This window comes from Arachis ipaensis, chromosome B2 (genome assembly GCF_059453495.1).
Source record: "Arachis ipaensis isolate K30076 ecotype BB chromosome B2, ASM5945349v1, whole genome shotgun sequence".
In the NCBI taxonomy this organism is placed as follows: Eukaryota; Viridiplantae; Streptophyta; class Magnoliopsida; order Fabales; family Fabaceae; genus Arachis; species Arachis ipaensis.
This window is the reverse complement of record NC_142437.1, coordinates 47,770,867-47,779,075: the sequence shown is the minus strand read 5'-3', so window position 1 is coordinate 47,779,075 and position 8,209 is coordinate 47,770,867.

Sequence of the window (8,209 nt, the reverse complement as noted above, 5' to 3'; positions counted from 1 at the left end):
AACTTGAGGTGCTCATAGCGTCGCTTGTTGCGACGCTCCATACAGTCCAAGTGTAATGACCCAATTTTCAGTATGTCTAGATCATACCGGAAACTGAGTGCTACTAATTTGTCTTCCTAATTATTATCTATTATTTATCATATGATCCTGATTTGTTGTTGAAGTGTTGTTATTTTGCGGAGTAAATTTTTTTTTCAAAACATTTAAGTTGTCAGGCATGAACATACATAGATGAAATCATAAGTAACAACAAGATAAGCAGTCAAAAGTAAACACACATTTATATAAATTCATACATCTCAAACAACTGACATCATTCAGTCATCCAGCCTTTATTAGATCATAGATCTTTAGTTAGAACACCCCTAGATATAGCTAGATAATAACCTTATACATATATATATATATATATATATATATATACAACATCCCAGGCCCTGACCTGTTCAAGGAGTCCATAAGCTGGCGCCTAGGCTAGCCTAGACTCTTCACTCACGTAGTCCCTCTAAACTATTAATGTGAGGGAAAGTACATTCTAGGTCTTCAAAACTCAGGTTAGGTAGAGCGTCATCAGCGAACTACGGAAGGGTACTCATGCTTCCATCTGAAGGGTGAAGGGAGAGAGAAGGGGTAAGAACTGGGGTGTTCTTAGTAAGGTCGGGGTTATTAGTTAAGTTCATTAACTCTGTGTTGCTTAGAAGACAAATAGCAGAATACAGAGAAGCAGTAAACAGAAAATACAGATAAATAAAGAAATTAAGAAATCAGAAAGCAGAACACAACAAAGAATACAAGAAAATAAAACACAGACACAAATAATAGAATACAAACAAAGAAATCACACATTCATACAACAATCATAACAGAGGAAATGCACAACCAAGTATGATGCATGTCTGTCCTATGCAGGCCATGAGCTCACGTGTCGGTTTACACCCTGCAGCCCGACATTACCTAGGAACTAGCCCTAGATATGGCTTTATCTCTGTAGGTGAACTTCGGCCTACAGAAATAGCACTCCTGTAAGTGAACTTCGGCTTACAGGAATAGTTCAATCACAACACAACAACTTTCTATAGGTGAAATTCGGCCTATAGAAATGGCACCTCTGTAAGTGAACTTCGGCTTACAGAAATGGCGTCCCTGTAAGTGAACTTCGGCTTACCGGTATCACAACTCTCTGTAGGTGAACTTCGGCCTACAAGAATAACAATGCTCTGTAGGTGAACTTCGGCCTACAGGACCTCTAGGGCCAAAGAAAAAACAGCAGATGAACATAAAATAGAATATCATGCCATAAGACTTAACTCTTTATCTTTATCCTCTTTTCCTCTCTTCTCTTTGACTTTTGATTATGCACTTGTTATCTTGTTTATCATCTTTCCACAATCATAAATCAAGCATCACAACATCTCAGTGATCTCATTTCATAATTCTCTGTATACATCACAACATTACAACAGCACACTACTATTTAGCTTTTAACTCCCTCTCTTTCTAACATGATTACAAGCTTCTAAATCTTGTTTCATTACTTTACATACTTCTATACCCTTTCTTATACCTTTCCTTAGGTATTTAATAAAGAGAATTAGGAAATTCTAGACTCAAAACTACTTTCCTAAAGCTTTTAGAGAAAACTGCCTTTTTGTCAATTTTTTTATTATTATTAATAAAATAATATTATTAATAAAATAATATTTTTACTATTTTAATGTTAAAATAATAGTATTTTATTCAACTTTCAAAAATTATATTTTTACCCCTGAACTTTTTGGAAATTGCATTTTGACCCCTTAACTTTTAATATTTGCACTTTGGCCCCTTAACCTTTCCTTAATTAACTCTCAACCCCAAACTTTTTAATAATTATAACTTGACCCCAAAATCATCAAAACCAACGTTTTTCTTGTCCTTCAAGGACCAAAAACATTTTTCCAAAAGTTCATCAGATTTCAGCTTGATTTTCAACTAGTTTTTCAAACTTTTCGGTAACCGATTTTTACCTGGTTTTGACCAAACCAAAGAGCAACTTTTCAGCCATCAAATACACATCAAAAACACATCGAATATCATGAATTTCATGGCTGGAAAGGCACGTTTTCCAGCTGCAACAACACCAACTTCAGAACCATCAAAAACATGATTTTCAAGCATCAAACAACAATATCTCATGATCAAACCATCACACAAACACTCAAAATCAAGCCTGAAGCAACAATATCTGATTTAACACTTCAAGAACACAACAAATCATTGATTAATTTACCAAACCTTACCTCCTTTGCAGCTGCCAAGAATTGAACCAAGAACAAGCTTCAAAAAGTACTTTTACGCCTGATTTAACATCAAAAACAACTTTAGATCCTTATGAATCATGAAGGCTGAAGCTTCATGATGATGAAAAGAAGGTTATTCTCACCTTAAAGCAACTAGAAATCACGTTTACTTAGAGCCTATGGTGGTTGAACAAGAGATCCGAAGAGAAAACATGAAGAAAACACCATTAGCTTGAGTTTCCACCATGGCTGAAACTTCAAGGAGGAGGAGCAGCCATCATACCTTGATTTACTCCTTAAAAATTGTCATAGAAATGAAAAGGAGGAAAAGATGAACATTTTGGTCGGATTAGATTTTTGATAGGGGTTTTAGTTTGAGAAAGAACGGAGGTTGAAGCTTAGGTGTTCATGGAAGTTCTCTTGGTTTTCTCTCATGGAATTCTAGCTTGTTTAGGAAGAAAAATGATAGTAATGATGATGCCTAGGAGACCATGGGTTAGGATAAGCATTATCCTAAAGTTTGGTGTAAAAATATCTCAAGAAAGGATAATTACTAAAGCTAGATGTATTAGAATACAAGTGTTTCTTACTTTTTCCTTAAGAAAGCTTGGCTTGGAGAGAAAGAAAGGAAACATGTGGTGGCTAACTCTGGGAGAGCCATGTATCACTGGGTGCTGAATAAAATATCACTGGCTAACTCTGGGAGAGCCATGTATCACTCAGAGTTTAATAATAAAATATCATTCTGGAGATAATTACTTAAACTAAATACATCAGGTTACACTACTAAAGGATAAGCATGAGCTTTCCTGGTATAAATGACACTAGTAACATGATAATCATGAGGATAAAAGATATATGATGAAGCATTAGCATTGCTAAGTTCATCTAAGAATGCCGGTATTATCGATTACCGGTAGATTTCTAGCTCAGTTATTATATTAATATAATTTTTTTCTCTCGAAATTCGGGACCGGCTCGTCACAATGAGACTAACCATGAAAATCAGAATTTTAAAATTCGGACCTGAAGTGGTTCAAGAACGCAACTTTCGTGACGTGCCTGCTTAGATTAGGAGAGGTGTCTGGTGCAGTCAAGCTGCTGACTCAGCAGCTTGATGACACAGCACCTGTGTAGCAGAGGTGCTTATATGCACTAAAATTCCTAAAAATTCCATAAAATTTCCGTTTGATCCCGAAAAAGTGCTGTTTCTTCGAGGCTAGGCCGTTACACTAAGCGGGCGAAGAGTCGATACACCAAGTGATAAATGGGCTCAAGGGCAGGTGGAGGTGCAATGGTGGTAGCTGGGGCAGCAGTAGATGAAGAAGGGGCAGCGGAAGGTGTGGCTGTATCATCAGAAGCGGGGAGGAATGGAGGTCTAAAGCCTAAAGCCTAAAACTTCCTGCTGTGAGGGATAATCCTCTTGCAGTCTACAGCAGGTGGCTTCTCATCAGCAAGCTCCCAAGGCACGTCAGCTCGACGGCCGAGCTGGGTAATCAGATATGGGAAAGGAAGGGTGCCTCTGACATGGACCCTGACCATATAGTGCCGGATGAATCGTGGCAGATATAGGTCCTTACCCTCCAGCACACACCAGATGAGGGTGATCATAGTAGCAGGCAGCTCTGTCTCATGAGTGCTCGGCATAACAAAGTTGCTCAGGATCTGGTGCCAAAGCCGAGCCTCATCATTCAGATACATAAGCTTGATTCCTTTAGGCATTGTGGTGTTCTTACCCATGACCCATGGGACAGTCGGATCAAGGGCTATCCTCTTCTTGACAATATCCCAGTCAAATCGCATAAAGCGCATGTCCTCTTCATCCTTTTGGTAACCGTCAGGCTGATCTGACTTAGGCTAAAGGCGGAGGATGTCCTCAATAGCTTCCTCAGTGACCAGTATTTGTTTCCCTCTAAGGTGCACTGCATCTAGGAAAGTCTTGAAATAGTTGCAGTAAAACTCTCTAACCCAGGAAGCATTGACTTCTATCAGGTTTCTCTCCAAGAAGAACCAGCCTCTCTATTTTATCTGATCAGAGGTGTAATGCTGTAGTTTGTCTGGAATTTTCAGAGTTCTCTCTAGATACAAGTTTCTGGAGGTGGCAAACACTGGATACTTCAGCTCATAGTATCTGTTTGCAAATTTTACCGGATCATTGGCAGTGAGGAGCTAGTCAGCCTTCTCCTGCGGGGTAAAGTGCTTTTCCCGCCAGGAGTCATCATGCATAATATCCAGGATAGATAGAGAGGATTCACCTCGTTTCCTTTTACCCATGGTTGCCTTGCCTTTTCCTTTTCTTTAAGGGTCAGACATCTTAAAAAGAAGAAATTCCAGGATATAAATGAAGAACAGAGCAGGAAAATAAGTAGGCAACTAGAATAATGGCAATATAAGCACATAGTGGCAAAAGAGCAGTAGAATTATGAGATGAGATAATAACTACATCTAATTCATGAAAAGTGAATAATTCGAGAGCTCTCTCTGAATGGATGCACTCTCCCACTTTATAACCTCTACTCTGTGCTTTCTGGACTTAGATCTAGGCCGAAAAGGGCTTCAGAAATTGCTGGGAGCATTTTCTGCAGTTTCTGGTGTGTGGCGTCTGTCACGCGTCCGCGTGGGTCACGTGGTCGCGTCATCTGGGAGTTTTCCTTGTCACGCGTACGGGTCATCTGCGTTCTGCTCAAGGCACGCATCCGCGTCAGTCACGCGTTCGCGTCGCTGCCTTTTTGCGCTGGGCATGCGGCCGCGTCGTCCATGCATTCGCGTCGCTGCCAATTTCTTCAAAAACTCCATTTTGTGCTTTCCTTCCATTTTTGTATGTTTCCTTTCCATCCTTTAAGTCATTCCTGCCTTAGGAGATCTGAAACTACTTAACACACAAATCACGGCATCGAATGGTAATAAAAGGTAATTAAAATAATTATTTTTAAAGCATAGGAAACATATTTTTTTTACATATATCACATAATAAGGAAGGGAAAGTAAAACCATGCAATTTACATGAATAAGTGGGTGAAGGATTAAATAAATCACTTAAATTGAGCACAAAATATATTATTGAATATGGGTTTATCAAAGATATCTTCCAAAGTCTTTGAACCTGGACAGAAAGTTTTACTCTTCAATTATAGACTGAAGCTCTTCCTTGGGAAGCTCAAGTCACGTTGGATAGGACCTTTCCTGATCACTAATGTATCACCTTATGTTCATATAGAACTCTAGAGTAACCACTCTGATAAATGATTGACTATTAATGGCCATTGAGTGAAACATTACTTGGGTGGTGAAATTGAGCAAGAAAGATCCACCCTGTTGCTGACATGAGCACAGTAAGGTCTAGGTAAACGACAATAAAGAAGCACTTGTTGGGAGGCAACCCAACAATTAATAGTATATTATGGTTTTATGTTTCTTTGATTATTCAAATTTGATTTAGTTCTCTTTTAATTTCAATTAATTTGTATAGTTACTTGGCTTTCTAACATTTATGATCATGTATAATTCTTAGAACAGAGACAGAAACTTGCAGAACTGAAAACAGAGCACCCTGGGGAGAGCTCTTTGCAGGCGTTGAGCGCCAGACAAGGGGCAGGATGGGCGTTCAACGCCAATAGAGGGGAGGCCTAGCGTTGAACGCCAGCCAGGGAGCATTGGATGGGCGTTCAACACCCTAAGAGGAGTGAAAAGTTGGCGTTGAACACCAGCCAAGGAGCATTGGCTGGGCATTCAACGCCCTAAGAGGGATGGCCAGCTGGCGTTGAACGCCAGGGACCAGTGGCTGGGCGTTCAATGCCCAGAAGGAGCACAAGGTTGGCGTTGAATGCCAGAAGGGGGATAATCTAGGCGTTAAACGCCCAACAAAGGGTAGTAAGGTTTAACTCTTTCAAATCATATTATTTCCAAATCATATCTTGTTGTTTTTAATTTTGAAACAAAAATCTTTCAACTACTATCTTTTAAATTTAATTTCCTTTTAAGTTTAAAAATATTTTCATATCTTTTTCAATTCCTTTTCAACTCTTTTTCAAAATTTTAAATCTTTTTCAATTATTCTTCAACTCTTTTGTTAAACTTTTAAATCTTTTTCACATCTTTAAATAACTTATATCTCGTTTTTTTAACTTTCATGCTTCAACAATTTTAAAACTTATCTTTCTTATCTTTTATCAAAGTTTAAGTCAATTCTTCTTTATCTTTTATCTAATCAATTCTCGAAACCTACCCTACCCCTCCCTATATAAACCACTCGCTCCATACACTCCTTCATCCATCTCCCATTTGACTCCTTCTCCTCTCATTCAACTTCTTTCTCTTCTTTTTGCTCGGGGATGAGCAAACCTTTTAAGTTTGGTGTGGAAAGAGCTCTGCTCTCTCATTCATTCGAACTCCATGGCTCTAAAAAGTGGAAAATCCAATTCAAGAAGCAAGAAAGAAGACGACCTATCAACACCAATTGCTATTTTAAAACCCTTCAGATTCTACACCAAGCAACATAAGGAACATTATTACAAAATAATGAGCAAGAAGACAGTGATCCCTGATGACAAGTCATCTTAGCCTAGTTTCACTAGTCTTTTTCCTTTGTTTTCACTTGAATTGTGCACTTTCTTGAGCTACAAGTAAGCTAATTTGGGTAGATTTTCATGCTTCCTTTGATTGAATCAACCATGTATGAATTCATGCTATTTCATGAGGTTTTATGCTATAATTGTCACATATTATGATAAAATGAATATCTCATGATTTTAAGCATAGCTTTGATGTGTTTGGTTGATTAATGATAGGTGAAGAAAGCTTGGAGAAAGGTTGAAGCAAGAAGGAATGGCTAGGAGTAAAGAGAGGACAATGGAATAAGTGAAAATGAACCAGGAAGCAAAAAGCTGGACCAAAAGTTAGCCTCAAACTTTTGCACAAACTTTTGGGTGAAAAGTTAGCCCCAACGTTAGCCCCCAACTTTTGGGCTAACGTTGGCACATGAAAGTTACTCCCTGGGCACCAAAAGTTTGCGCCAACGTTAGCCCCTAACTTTGTGGCTAACGTTGGCATGAGAAAAACACTCCCTGGGCACCAAAAGTTTGCGCAAACGTTAGCCCCTAACTTTGTGGCTAACGTTGGCATGAGAAAAACACCCCCTGGCCACCAAAAGTTTGCACCAACGTTAGCCTCTAACTTTTGGGCTAACGTTGGCACATGAACATTACAAAGGGGGAGCAAAAGTTTGCGCCAACGTTAGCCTCTAACTTTTGGGCTAACGTTGGCGCCATAAGTACACATAAGGAGGCCAACGTTGGAGCAAAAGTTAGACCCCTAACTTTTGCCTCAACGTGGATAGCAGCAAAGCATGGAGGCTGATAGTAAAAGTTAGAGTAAAAGTTAGCCTCAAACTTTTACTCTAACTTTTACTCAAACTTTTGCAAAACTTCAACCCGGTTCAATTGGTTCACTTTGGTTCCTCTCCAAACTCCAAGAGCAATCAACCAAGGCCTCTCTTAACCCAGTTCCACCAAGAGCAAAGGCCCAACTCAAGGCTTGAAGATCATTTGAAGAAAGTGTATAAATAGGATAGAATTCAAGTTCTTAGAGAGCTTTCCTTTTGAGTTTTCATAATAGTTTTTGGAAAGCTTTGGATATTGAGTGCTCTTTAATTTCTTAGTTTCGGGGAAGGAGAATTCCACTCTCTTCCTCTTAGTTTTATTGCTTTCAATTTCAATTGCAATTGTCTTGGATCTTGGGTTGGAGAATTGAAGGAATTCTGTTTCAATCTCATCCGAAGATCTCTCTGTTTCTTCTATTGCTTATTGAATTTAATTTCTGTTAATTGTTCTTCATCTACTTCCTTTGCAATTTACAATTCCTTTGCAATTGTTCTTGTTGGATCTAGGAAGGCATTGAGATCTAGAATTGGTTATCTAGTCTCTTGGGTCCTG